At 37.9% G+C, this 17,632-nt stretch overlaps 1 non-coding gene across 1 annotated transcript; it reads right to left on the reverse strand.

Annotated features, from left to right (window-relative positions):
- Nucleotides 1-15,810: 15,810 nt before the first annotated feature.
- LOC112761148 (small nucleolar RNA R71) lies at nt 15,811-15,914 on the reverse strand. Its single transcript, XR_003181557.1, has one exon. It is a non-coding gene; the product is annotated as a small nucleolar RNA R71 (small nucleolar RNA).
- Nucleotides 15,915-17,632: the final 1,718 nt, after the last annotated feature.

Consider the following 17,632-nt stretch of genomic DNA (forward strand, 5'->3'; position numbering starts at 1 on the left):
AGGAGCAGAGAGTGAGCTACAAGCTTAACTAAAGATAGAGGAGTGTCAAGCTAGTGACAATAAAGAAGCGCTAGTTGGGAGGCACCCCAACACTTTATCCTTTTTGACTTATTGTTTTTCTTAGAAGTAGTTTAAAATTTATTGCTTTAGATAGTTTAAGTTTCAGTCTGACATTTGTGTTACATTACCAATTAGAATTAGATTGCAATAGTAGGTTAGGAAGTTTGATACTAGCTTTGGTAGCAGATCACTCTTACATTCCTTTGTTTTTTTGGGATTGCAACCTGATGAATGCATTACTGATGATGAGTGAATGGGCTGAGAACTAGCTAAAATGCTAAGTTTGGTGTGGCCACTCACCCACTTAATCTAGGCTTTCAACCATTTTAATAGCTTAAATTTGAAGAGTAAGCCCAGAGATTAAGTTTGGTGTGTTCACCACCAAGGATCACCTAGCAAGCCCAAGTTTACCCAATTTGAAAGCACTTAATGTTTTGGGCAAGAGCATGAACGTGGTTTAATATGCTCATAAAAGGTTGGAAACAAAAGAAAATGAAAGGATTGGAGTTATTTCAACCTTATGAACACATTAAATACACAATGATGAAACCAATTTATTAAGATGCTAAAGGATTAAGTTTGGTGTCCCAAGGGACACCCATCAGTTGGAATCCGAATCACTCATGGTAAGAAGGAATGTGAAGGATTCTTTTGTCATTACTAATGGGTTTCAGTTTCAATTTCAGGAGAAAAGATGGGGCCCACATGGTGAACAACTCACAAAGCAAGGAAGTCAACGTGTACTTACACTTTGGAACTCAAACATGCAGAAGGCACAGTGAGATAAGAGTTGGCGCCTCTTCCCATGCTAGGCGCCACTCCCCAAGTGGGAAAACATTTAACCCTTTTTATTTTCCACCATTCGAATTACACCATTCACCCCTTATAAAAGCCCCACCTTCCCAACTCTTATCCCACTTCAAAAATCCAATCACACACGAAGAGAATCCATACACCCTTCTTCTTTCTTTCTCTTTTTGCCTTCTACTATCTCTCTTCCCCTACTTTCTTTCTTCTTTTTCTTGATTGGGACAATCAAGTCCTAAGTTTAGTGTTAGAGCAAAACCTTATTTTTCTTACCCTCTCTTGCACCCCCCCCCCATTTTTCACAACATCAAACACACTCTCTCAACTTAATGGCACCACCAAAAAGCTCAGCCTCAAAGAAAAGAAAAACCAAGGAACCAACTTCTGGATCTTCAAGCTCATCTTTCATCAACTATAAGTTCCTTTCCGCATTCAACCAAAATCAATTCTATGGTTGGGTGAGTGAGAGGGAAATCATTCCAGAGGTTGGGTTCCAACTAGGGAGGAACGAGCATCTTGAGATCAACATTGAGATCAACAATAGGGGCTGGGCAATCCTATGCAACCCACCAAGGAAGGTAGTAGAGAGCTTGGTGAGGGAGTTTTATGCCAATGCTGTGCCTCAACCAGGACAACCATACGGCTACATAAGCTATGTGAGGGGGAAGTTCATTGACTATAGTCCCTCTAGCATAGAAAGGATGTTAATGGTGAAAAAGGCAAGCTCCACCCGGAGCTTTGAAGAAAGAATGAAGCAGCAAGACCCTGGGTTTCATGAGATCCTGAACGAGATCTACGTGTCTCATGTGCAATAGATCAAGGACAAGGATGGGATACTAATGAGCGGATAATTTATACCCTTTTTGGCATTATTTTTACATAGTTTATAGTAGGTTTTAGTTAATTTTTATTATATTTTTATTAGTTTTTATGCAAAAATCATATTTCTGAACTTTACTCTGAGTTTGTGTATTTTTCTATGATTTCAGGTATTTTCTGGCTGAAATTGAGGGACCTGAGCAAAAATCTGATTCAGAGGCTGAAAAAGGACTACAGATGCTGTTGGATTCTGACCTTCCTGCACTCGAAGTGGATTTTCTGGAGCTAAAGAAGCCCAAATAGCGCACTCTTAATTGCTTTGAAAAGTAGACATCATGGGCTTTCCAGAAATATATAATTGTTTAAACTTTGCCTGAGATTTGATGGCCCAAACTGGCATTCAAAGTCAGTCTAAAACATCTTGGTGTAAAACACCCAAACTGGCACCTGAATTGGAGTTAAACATCCAAACTGGCACCAAAGCTGGCGTTTAACTCCAGGAACAGCCCAAGCATGAAAAAGCTTCAATGCTCAGCCCAAACACACACCAAGTGGGCCTCGGAAGTGGATTTCTGCATTATCTGCACTTAGTTACTCATTTTCTGTAAACCCTAGTTACTAGTTTAGTATAAAAACTACTTTTAGAGATTTATTTTACGTCTGGGACCATATTATGTAACTTTTACACTTTGAGACCTCCATGGGAGGCTGACCACTCGGCTATGTCTACCCTATTTTCACTTATGTATTTTCAACGGTGGAGTTTCTACACCCATAGATTAAGGTGTGGAGCTCTGCTGTTCTTCATGAATTAATGCAATTACTACTATTTTTCAATTCAATTCACGCCTACTTCTTCTCTAAGATATATACTCGCACTTCAACCTGATGAATGTGATGACCCGTGACACTCATCATCATTCTCACTTATGAACGCGTGCCTGACAACCACTTCCGTTCTATCTGCAATAGCTTGAGTGCGTATCTCTTGGCCTCCTGGTCCACGACGCATGGTTGCCTCTCCTGACAACATAGCCTTCCATTCCGTGAGATCAGAGTTTTCGTGGTATAGGCTAGAACCATTGGCAGCATTCCTGGGATCTTGAAAGTCTAAACCTTGTCTGTGGTATTTTGAGTAGGATTCGGGATCCGGAAAGTCTAAACCTTGTCTGTGGTATTCCGAGTAGGATCTGGGAAAGGATGACTGTGACGAGCTTCAAACCTGCGAATGTGGGGCGCAAGTGACAGTACGCAAAAGGACAATGGTCATATTCCGACGCTAGCGGGAACTGACAGATGATTAGCCCTGTGGTGACAGCGCAGGTGAATTTCTTTTCATCCGAGAGGATCATACAGCTTGCCATGGAAGGAGGTAACGCATGGTTGGAAGAAGGCAATAGAAAAGCAGAGGTTCAGAAGCAACAACGCATCTCTATACACTTATCTGAAATTCCCACTAATGAATGACATAAGTATTTCTATCTTATTTTATATTTTATTTATCTTTTATTTATCATAAAACCCCAAAACCATTTTAATCTGCCTGACTGAGATTTACAAGGATGACCATAGCTTGCTTCAAGCCGACAATCTCCGTGGGATCGACCCTTACTCACGTAGGGTATTACTTGGACGACCCAGTGCACTTGCTGGTTAGTTGCATCGGAGTTGTGAAGAAGTGTTGAGATCACTATTTTGCCATACCAAGTTTTAAATCACAATTTCGTGCACCAAGTTTTTGGCGCTGTTGCCGGGGATTGTTCGAGTTTGGACAACTGACGGTTCATCTTGTTGCTTAGATTAGGTAATTTTATTTTATGTTTAAGCTTTTTAATTTTAACTTCGAAAAAAATTTCAAAAAAATAATAAAAATAAATTATTCTATGACTTCAAAATTTTAAGAATGAATTCTAGAGTTTCAGATGATGCTTTTATCATTACAGGAGCTAGTTGATCTCCATCAATTTGGCTATTGTATGTGGTGCACGAAATTGTGATCTCCAGGCTCGAACAAATCCTGGTAATGGCTCCGAAGCTTGGTGCTCTGATCTTAATTCATGGTTGTCACAACTTCGATACAACCAACCAGCAAGTGCACTGGGTCGTCCAAGTAATACCTTACGTGAGTAAGGGTCGAATCCCACGGAGATTGTTGGTATGAAGCAAGCTATGGTCACCTTGTAAATCTCAGTCAGGCAGATATAAAGTGATAATGGTGTTTTCGAATATTATATAATAAAATAGGAATAGAGATACTTATGTAATTCATTGGTAGGAATTTCAGATAAGCGAATGGAGATGCTTTTCGTCCCTCTGAACCTCTGCTTTCCTGCTATCTTCATCCAATCAGTCTTACTCCTTTCCATGGCTGGCTTTATGTGATACATCACCACTGTCAACGGCTACTTTCGGTCATCTCACGGGAAAATGATCCAATGCCCTGTCACGGCACGGCTAATCATCTGGAGGCATCACCCTTGTCAATGGCTTCATCTTATCCTCTCAGTGAATAATATGCTCACGCACCCTATCACGGCACGGCTATTCATCTGTCGGTTCTCGATCATGCTGGAATAGGATTTACTATCCTTTTGCGTCTATCACTAACGCCCTGCAATCGCGAGTTAGGAGCTCGTCACAGTCATCCAATCATTGAATCCTACTCGGAATACCACAGACAAGGTTTAGACTTTCCGGATTCTCTTGAATGCCGCCATCATTCTAGATTACGCTACAAAGATTCTGGTTAGGAGATCTAAGAGATACTCATTCTAGCTTAATTCATGTAGAACAGAAGTGTTTGTCAGGCACGCGTTCATAAGGGAGAAGGATGATGAGCGTCACACATAATCATCACCTTCATCACGTTCTTGGGTGCGAATGGATATCTTAGAAGCGAAATAAGATGAATTGAATAGAAAACAGTAGTACTTTGCATTAATCTTTGAGGAACAGCAGAGCTCCACACCTTAATCTATGGAGTGTAGAAACTCTACCGTTGAAAATACATAAGTGAAAGGTCCAGGCATGGCTGAGATGGCCAGCCCTCTAAAACGTGATCAAAGGATCATAAGATAATCCCCAGATGCCTAATACAATAGTAAGAGGTCCTATTTATAATAAACTAGTCACTAGGGTTTACATGAGTAAGTAATTGATGCATAAATCCACTTCCGGGGCCCACTTGGTGTGTGTTTGGGCTGAGCTTAAGTGTAGCACGTGCAGAGGCCATTTGTGGAGTTGAACGCCAGTTTCTGTGCCAGTTCGGGCGTTCAACTCTGGTTCTGGATCCTTTTCTGGCGCTGGACGCCAGATTTTGGCAGAAGGCTGGCGTTGAACGCCATTTTACGTCGTCAATTCTTGGCCAAAGTATGGACTATTATATATTGCTGGAAAGCCCTGGATGTCTACTTTCCAACGTAATTAGAAGCGCGCCATTTCGAGTTCTGTAGCTCCAGAAAATCCACTTTGAGTGCAGGGAGGTCAGAATCCAACAGCATCAGCAGTCCTTTTTCAACCTCTGAATCTGATTTCTGCTCAAGTCCCTCAATTTCAGCCAGAAAATACCTGAAATCACAGAAAAACACACAAACTCATAGTAAAGTCCAGAAATGTGAATTTAACACAAAATCTATTAAAAACATCCCTAAAAGTAACTAGATCCTACTAAAAACATACTAAAAACAATGTCAAAAAGCGTATAAATTATCCGCTCATCACAACACCAAACTTAAATTGTTGCTTGTCCCCAAGCAACTGAAAATCAAAATAGGATAAAAAGAATAGAATATACTATAAATTCCAAACTATCAATGAAACAGAGCTTCAATCATATGAGCGGGACTTATAACTTTTTGCCTCTTGAATAGTTTTGGCATCTCACTTTATCCATTGAGGTTCAGAATGATTGGCATCTATAGGAACTTCAGATTTCGAATAGTGTTATTGACTCTCCTAGTTCAGTATGATGATTCTTGAACACATCTTTTTTATGAGTCTTGGCCGTGGCCCTAAGCACTTTGTTTTCCAGTATTACCACCGGATACATAAATGCCACAGACACATAATTGGGTGAACCTTTTCAGATTGTGACTCAGCTTTGCTAAAGTCCCCAATTAGAGGTGTCCAGGGTTCTTAAGCACACTCTTTTTTTTTGCTTTGGACCTTGACTTTAACCGCTCAGTCTCAAGTTTTCACTTGACACCTACACGCCACAAGCACATGGTTAGGGACAGCTTGGTTTAGCCGCTTAGACCAGGATTTTATTCCTTTAGGCCCTCCTATCCACTGATGCTCAAAGCCTTGGGATCCTTTTTATTTGCCCTTGCCTTTTGGTTTTAAGGGTTATTGGCTTTTTGCTCTTGCCTCTTGGTTTTAAGAGCTTTTGGCTTTTTCTGCTTGCTTTTTCTTTTTCTTTCTATTTTTTTCGCCTATTTTTTTTTTTTTTTTTGCAAGCTTTATTTTTTTGCTGCTTTTTCTTGCTTCAAGAATCATTTTTATGATTTTTCAGATTATCAAATAACATGTCTCCTAGTCATCATTCTTTCAAGAGCCAACATATTTAACAACAACTTCAAAAGACATATGCACTGTTCAAGCATACATTCAGAAAACAAGAAGCATTGTCACCACATCAATATAATTAAGCTAAGTTCAAGGATAAATTCGAAACTCATGTACTTCTTGTTCTTTTGAATTAAAACATTTTTCATTTAAGAGAGGTGATGGATTCATAGGACATTTATAACTTTAAGACAAAGTTACTAACTACTAATGATCATGTAATGAAGACACAAACATAGATAAGCACATAACATAGAAAACGAAAAGCAGAAGAATTAAGAACAAGGAATGAATCCACCTTAGTGATGGTGGCATTTCCTTCTTGAGGAATCAATGATGTCCTTGAGCTCTTCTATGTCTCTTCCTTGCCTTTGTTGCTCCTCCTTCAGTGCTTTTAGATCTTCTCTGATTTCATGAAGGATGATGGAGTGCTCTTGATGTTCCACCCTTAGTTGCTTCCAATAATTGTGTGGAAGAAAATGTATCCCTTGAGGTATCTCAGGGATCTCTTGATTTGCAGTCAAATGTTCTACCACTGAGCTATAGACCCTTGATGGAAGCTTTTGTCTTCCCTTTCCTCTTTCTAGAGGTTTCTCTGGCCTTAGATGCCATCAATGGTTATGGATAAAACAAAAAAGCTATGCTTTTACCACACCAAACTTAGAATGTTGCTCGCCCTCGAGCAAAAGAAGAAAGAATAGAAGAATAAGAAGAAGATATGGAGGAGATGGATGGGAGTGTGTATTCAGCCATATAGGTGGGATTGGGTGGGAGAGAGATGTTGAATTTTTGAAGGTAGTGGGTGTATGGATGTGAGTGGTAAATGGAAAAAAAAAAGAAGGGATGATCATGAATGGAAAGAGAGATGATGAGGTAGGTGGGGATCCTGTGGGGTCCACAGATCCTGAGATGATCCTGTGGGGTCCATAGATCCTGAGGTGTCAAGGCATTTACATCCCTGCACCAATTTAGGCATGTAAAATGCCCTTGCACACAACTCTGGGCGTTCAGCGCCAGGTTGGTGCCCATTTTGGGCGTTCAACGCCCCTTTGCTGCCATGTCTGGCGTTGAACGCCAGAACCATGCTTGTTCTGGGCGTTCAGCGCCAGGATGCTCCCATTCTGGGCGTTCAGCGCCAGAACTATGCTCTGTTCTGGCGTTTGAACGCCAGACAGATGCTCCTCCAGGGTGTGATTTTTCTTCTGCTGTTTTTGATTCCGTTTTCAATTTTTATATTTATTTTGTGAATCCTCATGATCATGAACCTATAAAGACACATAACTAAGAAAAATATAGTTAGATAAATAAACATTGGGTTGCCTCCAACAAGCGCTTCTTTAATGTCAATAGCTTGACAGTGGGCTCTCATGGAGCCTCACAGACGTGTAGAGCTTTGTTGAGACTCTCCAACACCAAACTTAGAGTTTGGATATGGGAGTTCAACACCAAACTTAGAGTTTGGTTGTGGCCTCCTAACACCAAACTTAGAGTTTGACTGTGGGGGCTCTGGTTGACTCTGCTTGGAGAGAAGCTTTTTCTGCTTCCTCTCCATGGTTGCAGAGGGAGATCCTTGAGTTTTAAACACAAGGGAGTTCTCATTCCATTGAAGGAATATTTCACCTCTGTCAACATCAATCACAGCTCTTGCTATGGCCAGGAAAGGTCTTCCTAGGATGATGGATTCATCCTCTTCCTTTCCAGAATCCAGGACTATGAAATCAGTAGGTATGTAAAGGCCCTCAACCTTTACTAATACATCTTCTACTTGTCCATAAGCCTGTTTTCTTGAGCTGTCTGCCATCTCTAGTGAGATTTTAGCAGCTTGCACCCCATAGATTCCCAGTTTCTCTATTACAGAGAGGGGTATGAGGTTTATTCCTGAACCAAGGTCACACAGAGCTTTAAAGATCATAGTGCCTATGGTACATGGTATTATGAACTTTCCAGGATCCTGTCTCTTCTGAGGTAATGTCAGTTGATCCAGATCACTCAGTTCATTGATGAACAAGGGAGGTTCAACTTCCCAAGTATCAATGCCAAATAATTTGGCATTCAGCTTCATGATTGCACCAAGAAACTTGGCAGTTTGCTCTTCAGTAACATCCTCATTCTCTTCAGAAGAGGAATACTCATCAGAGCTCATGAAGGGCATAAGGAGGTTCAATGGAATCTCTATGGTCTCTAGATGAGTCTCAGATTCCTTTGGTTCCTCAGAGGGAAGCTCCTTATTAATCACTGGACGTCCCAGGAGGTCTTCCTCCTTGGGATTCACGTCCTCTCCTCTCCTCACAGGTTCGGCCATAGCGCTTATGTCAATGGCCTTGCACTCTCCTTTTGGATTCTCTTCTGTATTGCTTGGGAGAGTACTAGGAGGGATTTCAGTGATCCTTTTACTCAGCTGGCCCACTTGTGCTTCCAGATTTCTAATGGAAGACCTTGTTTCATTCATGAAACTTACAGTGGCCTTAGATAGATCAGAGACTAGATTTGCTAAATTAGAAGCATTTTGTTCAGATTTCTCTGTCTGTTGCTGAGTTGATGATGGAAAAGGCTTGCTATTGCTAAACCTATTTCTTCCACCATTATTAAAGCCTTGTTGGGGCTTTTGATCCTTCCATGGGAAATTTGGATGATTTCTCCATGTTGAGTTATAGGTGTTTCCATAAGGTTCACCTAAGTAATTTACCTCTACTATTGCAGGGTTCTCAGGATCATAAGCTTCTTCTTCAGAAGATGCCTCTTGAGTATTGTTGGATGCAGCTTGCATTCCATGCAGACTCTGAGAGATCATATTGACTTGCTGAGTTAATATTTTATTCTGAGCCAATATGGCATTCAGAGTATCAACTTCAAGAACTCCCTTCTTCATAGGCGTCCCATTACTCACAGGATTCCTTTCAGAAGTGTACATGAACTGGTTATTAGCAACCATGTCAATGAGTTCTTGAGTTTCTGCAGGCGTTTTCTTTAGGTGAATGGATCCACCTGCAGAAGTGTCCAGTGACATCTTTGATAGCTCAGATAAACCATCATAGAATATATCCAGGATGGTCCATTCTGAAAGCATGTCAGAAGGACACTTTTTGGTCAACTGTTTGTATCTTTCCCAAGCTTCATAGAGGGATTCACCTTTCTGTTTGAAAGTTTGAACGTCCACTCTAAGCTTGCTCAGCTTTTGAGGAGGAAAGTACTTGGCTAAGAAAGCCGTGACCAGCTTATCCCAAGAGTTCAGGCTGTCTTTAGGTTGAGAATCCAACCATAATCTAGCTCTGTCTCTTACAGCAAAAGGGAAAAGCATGAGCCTGTAGACTTCAGGATCTATTCCATTAGTCTTAACAGTATCACATATCTGCAAAAATTCAGTTAAGAACTGAAAAGGATCTTCAGATGGAAGTCCATGAAACTTGCAGTTCTGCTGCATCAGAGAAACTAATTGAGGTTTCAGCTCAAAGTTGTTTGCTCCAATGGCAGGAATGGAGATGCTTCTTCCATGTAAATTGGAATTAGGTGCAGTGAAGTCACCAAGCATCTTCCTTATATTATTATTATTTTCGGCTGCCATCTCCTTTTCCTGTTCGAAAATTTCTGAAAGGTTATCTCTGGATTGTTGTATTTTAGCTTCTCTTAATTTTTTCTTCAGAGTCCTTTCAGGTTCTGGATCTGCTTTAACAAGAATGTTTTTGTCCTTGCTCCTGCTCATATGACAAAGAAGATGGCACAGAAAAAATAGTAATAATAATATGGATCCTTTACACCACGGTATAGGGATCCTTGTGTTAGTAGAAGAAAAGAAGGGAAGAAAATCTGAACTCAGAGAGAGAGGGGGTTCGGATTTTTGGAGAGTTGAAGGAAAGATGTTAGTACATCAATAAACAAATAGAAGAAGATGAGAGGGGGAAGTGAATTTTTGAAAACAATTTTTGAAAAAGAGTTAGTGATTTTTGAAAATAGTTTTTGAGAAAGGTTAGTATTTTTTTCGAAAATTTTTTTTAATAAAAAATAAAAATAATTAGTTAATAAAAAAGAAATTTTTGAAAAAGAGGGAAGATATTTTCGAAAATTAGAGAGAGAGAGTTAGTTAGGTAGTTTTGAAAAAGTTAAGAAACAAACAAAAAGTTAGTTAGTTAGTTGAAACAAATTTGAAAAGATAAGAAGTTGGGAAGTTAGAGAAGATATTTTGAAATTAAATTTTGAAAAAGATAAGATAAGAAGATATTTTTTTGAAAAGATATGATAGAAATTAGTTTTTGAAAAAGATTTGATTTTTAAAATCATAATTAATGACTTGATTCATAAGAAATCACAAGATATGATTCTAGAACTTAAAGTTTGAATCTTTCTTAACAAGTAAGTAACAAACTTGAAATTTTTGAATCAAAACATTAATTGATTAGTTATTTTCGAAAATTTTATATAAAAATAAGAAAAAGATTTTTGAAAAAGATTTTTGGAATTTTCGAAAATAACTAAGAAATTTGAAAAAGATTTGATTTTTGAAAAAGATAAGATTTTCAAATTGAAAATTTGATTTGACTCATAAGAAACAACTTTGATTTTTAAAAATTTTTGAAAAAGTCAACTCAATTTTCGAATTTGATGAGAGAAAAAGGGGAAGATATTTTTTTGATTTTTTGAATTTTTATGAAAACATGAAAATTATGCAATGCATGAAATTTTTAGATCAAAACATGAATGTATGCAAGAATGCCATGAATGTCAAGATGAACACCAAGAACACTTTGAATGTCAAGATGAACATCATAGACACAATTTTGAAAAATTTTTTAATGCAAAGAAAACATGCAAGACACCAAACTTAGAATTCTTTAATGCTTACGCACTAAGGATTCAAGAATGCATATGATAAACATGAAAAGACACAAAACAAAAAATCATCAAGATCAAACAAGAAGACTTACCAAGAACAACTTGAAGATCATGAAGAACACTATGAATGCATGATATTTTCGAAAGATGCAAGATGCATATGCAAGTGACACCAAACTTATGATATGACTCAAGACTCAAACAAGAAACACAAAAATATTTTTGAATTTTATGATTTTCTAATTTTTTTTTGTATTTTTATTTTAATTTTTTTTCGAAAATTATTGTGAAAAGTAAGAATAAGGATTTCAAAATCTTCAATATGAATTCCAGGAATCTTGTCATGTTAGTCTTAAAGCTCCAATCAAAGGGTCAGGCATGGCTTAATAGCCAGCCAAGCTTTAATAAAAATATGAGTGTAATTCAGACATGACAAGCCTGACATACCCTATCCAGAAGGATTGGGCATGACTCCACTGAAGTGATTAGCCAATCCCAAAGCAGTTTGGGTATGGCTTTACAGCCAGATAGGCTTCAACATGCTTCATGAAACACTAGAATTCATTCTTAAAAATTTTGAAGCCATAGAATAATTTATTTTTGAAAACATTATTTTTAGTAAAATTTTTTTTTTGAAAACAAGTGAGGAATTTTTGAAAGATTTTTGAAAAATTTTTGAAAACAAAACAAAAAGAAAATTACCTAATCTGAGCAACAAGATGAACCGTCAGTTGTCCATACTCGAACAATCCCCGGCAACGGCGCCAAAAACTTGGTGCTGTTGCCAGATCAAACTTGGCACTGATGTTACCGAACCAAAAGCTTGCCGAAAACTCAAACAATCCCCGGCAACGGCGCCAAAAACTTGGTGCACAAAATTGTGATCTCCAGGCTCGAACAAATCCTGGTAATGGCTCCGAAGCTTGGTGCTCTGATCTTAATTCATGATTGTCACAACTTCGATACAACTAACCAGCAAGTGCACCGGGTCGTCCAAGTAATACCTTACGTGAGTAAGGGTCGAATCCCACGGAGATTGTTGGTATGAAGCAAGCTATGGTCACCTTGTAAATCTCAGTCAGGCAGATATAAAGTGATAATGGTGTTTTCGAATATTATATAATAAAATAGGAATAGAGATACTTATGTAATTCATTGGTAGGAATTTCAGATAAGCAAATGGAGATGCTTTTCGTCCCTCTGAACCTCTGCTTTCCTGCTATCTTCATCCAATCAGTCTTACTCCTTTCCATGGCTGGCTTTATGTGATACATCACCACTGTCAACGGCTACTTTCGGTCATCTCACGGGAAAATGATCCAATGCCCTGTCACGGTACGGCTAATCGTCTAGAGGCATCACCCTTGTCAATGGCTTCATCTTATCCTCTCAGTGAATAATATGCTCACGCACCCTGTCACGGCACGGCTATTCATCTGTCGGTTCTCGATCATGCTGGAATAGGATTTACTATCCTTTTGCGTCTGTCACTAACGCCCTGCAATCGCGAGTTAGGAGCTCGTCACAGTCATCCAATCATTGAATCCTACTCGGAATACCACAGACAAGGTTTAGACTTTCCGGATTCTCTTGAATGCCGCCATCATTCTAGCTTACGCCACGAAGATTCTGGTTAGGAGATCTAAGAGATACTCATTCTAGCTTAATTCATGTAGAACATAAGTGTTTGTCAGGCACGCGTTCATAAGGGAGAAGGATGATGAGCGTCACACATAATCATCACCTTCATCACGTTCTTGGGTGCGAATGGATATCTTAGAAGCGAAATAAGATGAATTGAATAGAAAACAGTAGTACTTTGCATTAATCTTTGAGGAACAGCAGAGCTCCACACCTTAATCTATGGAGTGTAGAAACTCTACCGTTGAAAATACATAAGTGAAAGGTCCAGGCATGGCTGAGATGGCCAGCCCTCTAAAACGTGATCAAAGGATCATAAGATAATCCCCAGATGCCTAATACAATAGTAAGAGGTCCTATTTATAATAAACTAGTCACTAGGGTTTACATGAGTAAGTAATTGATGCATAAATCCACTTCCGGGGCCCACTTGGTGTGTGTTTGGGCTGAGCTTAAGTGTAGCACGTGCAGAGGCCATTTGTGGAGTTGAACGCCAGTTTCTGTGCCAGTTTGGGCGTTCAACTCTGGTTCTGGATCCTTTTCTGGCGCTGGACGCCAGATTTGGGCAGAGGGCTGGCGTTGAACGCCAGTTTACGTCATCAATTCTTGGCCAAAGTATGGACTATTATATATTTCTGGAAAGCCCTGGATGTCTACTTTGCAACACAATTGGAAGCGCGCCATTTCGAGTTCTGTAGCTCCAGAAAATCCACTTTGAGTGCAGGGAGGTCAGAATCCAACAGCATCAGCAGTCCTTTTTCAACCTCTGAATCTGATTTCTGCTCAAGTCCCTCAATTTCAGCCAGAAAATACCTGAAATCACAGAAAAACACACAAACTCATAGTAAATTCCAGAAATGTGAATTTAACACAAAATCTATTAAAAACATCCCTAAAAGTAACTAGATCCTACTAAAAACATACTAAAAACAATGTCAAAAAGCGTATAAATTATCCGCTCATCAGTATGTAATGTCCTGCTGAAGCTTGGCTAGCCATGTCTAATCTTTTTAGACTGAAGATTTAGACTAACATTGCATGATTTCTGGAATTCTTATTAAAAATTTTGAATTTCTTTATTTCCTTTTTTCTAAAATAATTTTCGAAAAATACAAAAAAAATTTATAAAATCATAAAAACAAAAAAATTTTATGTTTCTTGTTTGAGTCTTGTGTCAATTTTTAAGTTTGGTGTCTATTGCATCTTTTTAATTTTTCTTTTCTCAAAATTTTCGAAAACTCATGCATGGTGTTCATCATGATCTTCAAGTTGTTCTTGATGACTGTCTTTGTTTGATCTTGTGTTTTTCTTGTTTTGTGTCTTTTCTTGTTTTTCATATGCATTTTTGAATTATTAGTGTCTAAAGTTTAAAAATTTTTAAGTTTGGTGTCTTGCATGTTTTTCTTTTCTTAAAAATTTTCAAAAATAAGTTCTTGGTGTTCATCTTGATCTTCAAAGTATTCTTGGTGTTCATCTTGACTTTCAAAGTGTTCTTGCATATTTTTCTTGTTTTGATTCATAATTTTTATGTTTTATATCATTTTTATGTTTTTCTCTTTTCTCATTAAATTTCAAAAAATAAAAAAAAATATCTTTCCCTTATTCTTCTCATAAATTTCGAAAATTTTGAATTGGTTTAGTAAAAAAGTTTTAAAATTTAGTTGTTTCTTATTAGTCAAGTCAAAATTTTCAATTTAAAAATTCTATCTTTTTCAAATCTTTTTCAAAAATCAAATCTTTTTTGTTTTTTTATATATATTTTCAAAAATTTTAAATTGATTTTCAAAATCTTTTCTTATTGTTATTTCATATTTTCGAATTCATTACTAACATTTAATGTTTTGAATCAAAAATTTCAAGTTGTTACTTGCCTATTAAGAAAGGTTCAATCTTTAAATTTTAAAATCATATCTTCAAGTTTCTTGTTAGTCAAGTAATCAACTTTAATTTCAAAAATCAAATCTTTTTAATTTCCTTTTCAAATCTTTTTCAAAATAAATTTCAATCATATCTTTTTCAAAATCAATTTCAAAATCTTTTCTAACTTCTTATCTTTTCAAAATTGATTTTCAAATCTTTTTCAATTAACTACTTGACTTTTTGTTTGATTTTAAAGGTTTTCTATTTCAATCATATCTTTTTCAAAACCACCTAACTACTTTTCTCTTTCTGATTTTCGAAAATCACTAACCACTTTTTCAAAAATCTTTTTAATTAATTAATTTAATTAGTTTTCAAATTTTATTTTATTTCTTCTTTTAATTTTTGAATTCTAACTCAAAATTTAAATAAAAACAAAAATATTTTTATTTTATTTTAAACTAATATTCGAATTCTCTCTCTCTCTCTCTCTCTTTCATCTCTTTCTATTTATTTATTTATTTACTAACACTTTTCTTCTTCTTATAATTCGAACCCTCTCTCCTTCTTAGTGTTCGAATTCTTCATCTTCAACCTTCTTCATTCTACTCTTGTATTCTTCTACTCACATAAAGGAATCTCTATACTATGACATAGAGGATTCCTATTCTTTTCTGTTCTCTTCTTTTTCATATGAGCAGGAGCAAGGATAAGAACATTCTTGTTGAAGCTAATCCGAAACCTGAAAGGACTCTAAAGAGGAAGCTTAGAGAATCTAAAGCACAACACTCTGGAGAGGACCTGACAGAATTTTTCAAAAAAGAAGAAGAGATGGCCGAACCCAATAACAATGGTGGAGATGCAAAGAAGATGCTTGGTGACTTTATTGCACTCTCTTCTGACTTCTGTGGAAGGAGCATCTCAATTCCTGCAATTGGAGCAAACAACTTTAAGCTTAAGCCTCAATTAGTTTCTCTAATGCAGCAGAATTACAAGTTTCATGGACTTTCATTGGAAGATCCTCATTAGTTTTTAGCTGAATTCTTGCAAATCTATGACACTGTTAAGACCCAGGGGGTTAATCCTGAGGTCTATAGACTCATGATTTTCCCTTTTGCTGTAAGAGATAGAGCTAGGACATGGTTGGACCCACAACCTAAAGAAAGCCTGAACTCTTGGGAAAAGCTGGTCAACACCTTCTTGGCAAAGTTCTTTGCACCTCAAAAATTGAGTAAGCTTAGAGTGGAAGTCCAGACCTTCAAACAGAAGGAAGGCGAATCCCTCTATGAAGCTTGGGAAAGATACAAGCAATTGATCAGAAGGTGTCCTTCTAGCATGCTTTTAGAATGGAACATCATATGTATATTCTATGATGGTCTGTCTGAATTATCCAAGATGTCATTGGACAACTCTTCTGGTGGATCTCTTCATCTGAAGAAGATGCCTGAAGAAGCCCAGGAACTCATTGAGATGGTTGTAAATAACCAATTCATGTACACTCTTGAAAGAAATCCTGTGAATAATGGGACAACTCAGAAAAAAGGAGTTCTGGAGATTGATACTCTGAATGCCATATTGGCTCAGAACAAAATATTGACTCAGCAAGTCAATATGATTTCTCAGAGTCTGTCTGGATTGCAAGCTGCATCAGGCAGTACTAAGGAAGCCTCCTCTGAAGAAGAAGCTTATGACTCCGAGAATCCTGGAATGGAAGAAGTGAATTACATGGGAGAATCCTATGGAAACACTTACAATCCTTCATGGAGGAATCATCCTAATCTCTCATGGAAGGATCAACAGAAGCCTAATCAAGGCTTCAATAATAACGAGAACACGGTTTAGCAATAGCAAACCTTTTCCATCATCTTCTCAGCAACACACAGAGAATTCTAAGCAGATCCACTCTGACTTAGCAACTGTAGTCTCTGATCTAATTAAGACCACTCAAAGTTTCATGAAAGAAAAAAGGTCCTCCTAGAAATTTGGAGGCACAAGTGGGTCAGCTGAGTAAAAGAGTTACTGAACTCCCTCCTAGTACTCTCCCGAGCAATACAGAAGAGAATCCAAAGAGAGAGTGCAAGGCCATAAACACGTCCCACATGGCCAAATTCATGGAGGAGAGAAAGGCAGTGATTTCTAGTGAGGAAGACCTCACTGGACGTCCCCTAGCCTCCAAGGAGTTCCCTAATGAGGAACCAAAGGAATCTGAGGCTCATATAGAGACCATAGAGATTCCACTGAACTTACTGTTGCCATTCATGAGCTCTGATGAGTATTCTTCCTCTGAAGAGGATGAAGATATTATTGAAGAGCAAGTTGCTCAATATCTAAGAACAATCATGAAGCTGAATGCCAAGTTATTTAGTAATGAGACTTGGGAGGATGAACCTCCATTGCTCTTCAATGAACTGAATGATCTGGTTCAACTGAAATTGTCTCAGAAGAAATAGGATCCTGGAAAGTTCTTGATACCTAGTACCATAGGCACCATGACCTTTGAAAAGGCTCTGTGTGACCTTGGTTCAAGTATAAACCTCATGCCCCTCTCTGTAATGGAGAAACTAGGGATCTTTGAGGTACAAGCTGCAAGAATCTCACTAGAGATGGCAAACAATTTAAGGAAATAAGCTTATGGACTTGTAGAGGATGTCTTAGTAAAGGTTGAAGGCTTTTACATCCCTGCTGACTTCATAATCCTAGACACTAGGAAGGATGAAGATGACTCCATTATCCTTGGAAGACCATTCCTAGCCACAGCTAGAGCTGTGATTGATATGGATAGAGGAGAGTTAGTCCTCCAATTGAATAAGGACTACCTTGTGTTTAAGACTCAAGGATCTCCATCTGTAACCATGGAGAGGAAGCATGAAAAGCTTCTCTCAATACAGAGTCAAATAAAGTCGCCACACTCAACTTCTAAGTTTGGTGTTGGGAGGCCAACACTAAGTTCTGAATCTCTGTGAGGCTCTCTAAGAGCTCACTGTCAAGTTATTGACATTAAAGAAGCACTTGTTGGGAGGCAAACCAATGTTATTTAATTATAATTATATATTTG

Source organism: Arachis hypogaea, chromosome 16 (assembly GCF_003086295.3).
Source record: "Arachis hypogaea cultivar Tifrunner chromosome 16, arahy.Tifrunner.gnm2.J5K5, whole genome shotgun sequence".
NCBI classification, from domain to species: Eukaryota; Viridiplantae; Streptophyta; class Magnoliopsida; order Fabales; family Fabaceae; genus Arachis; species Arachis hypogaea.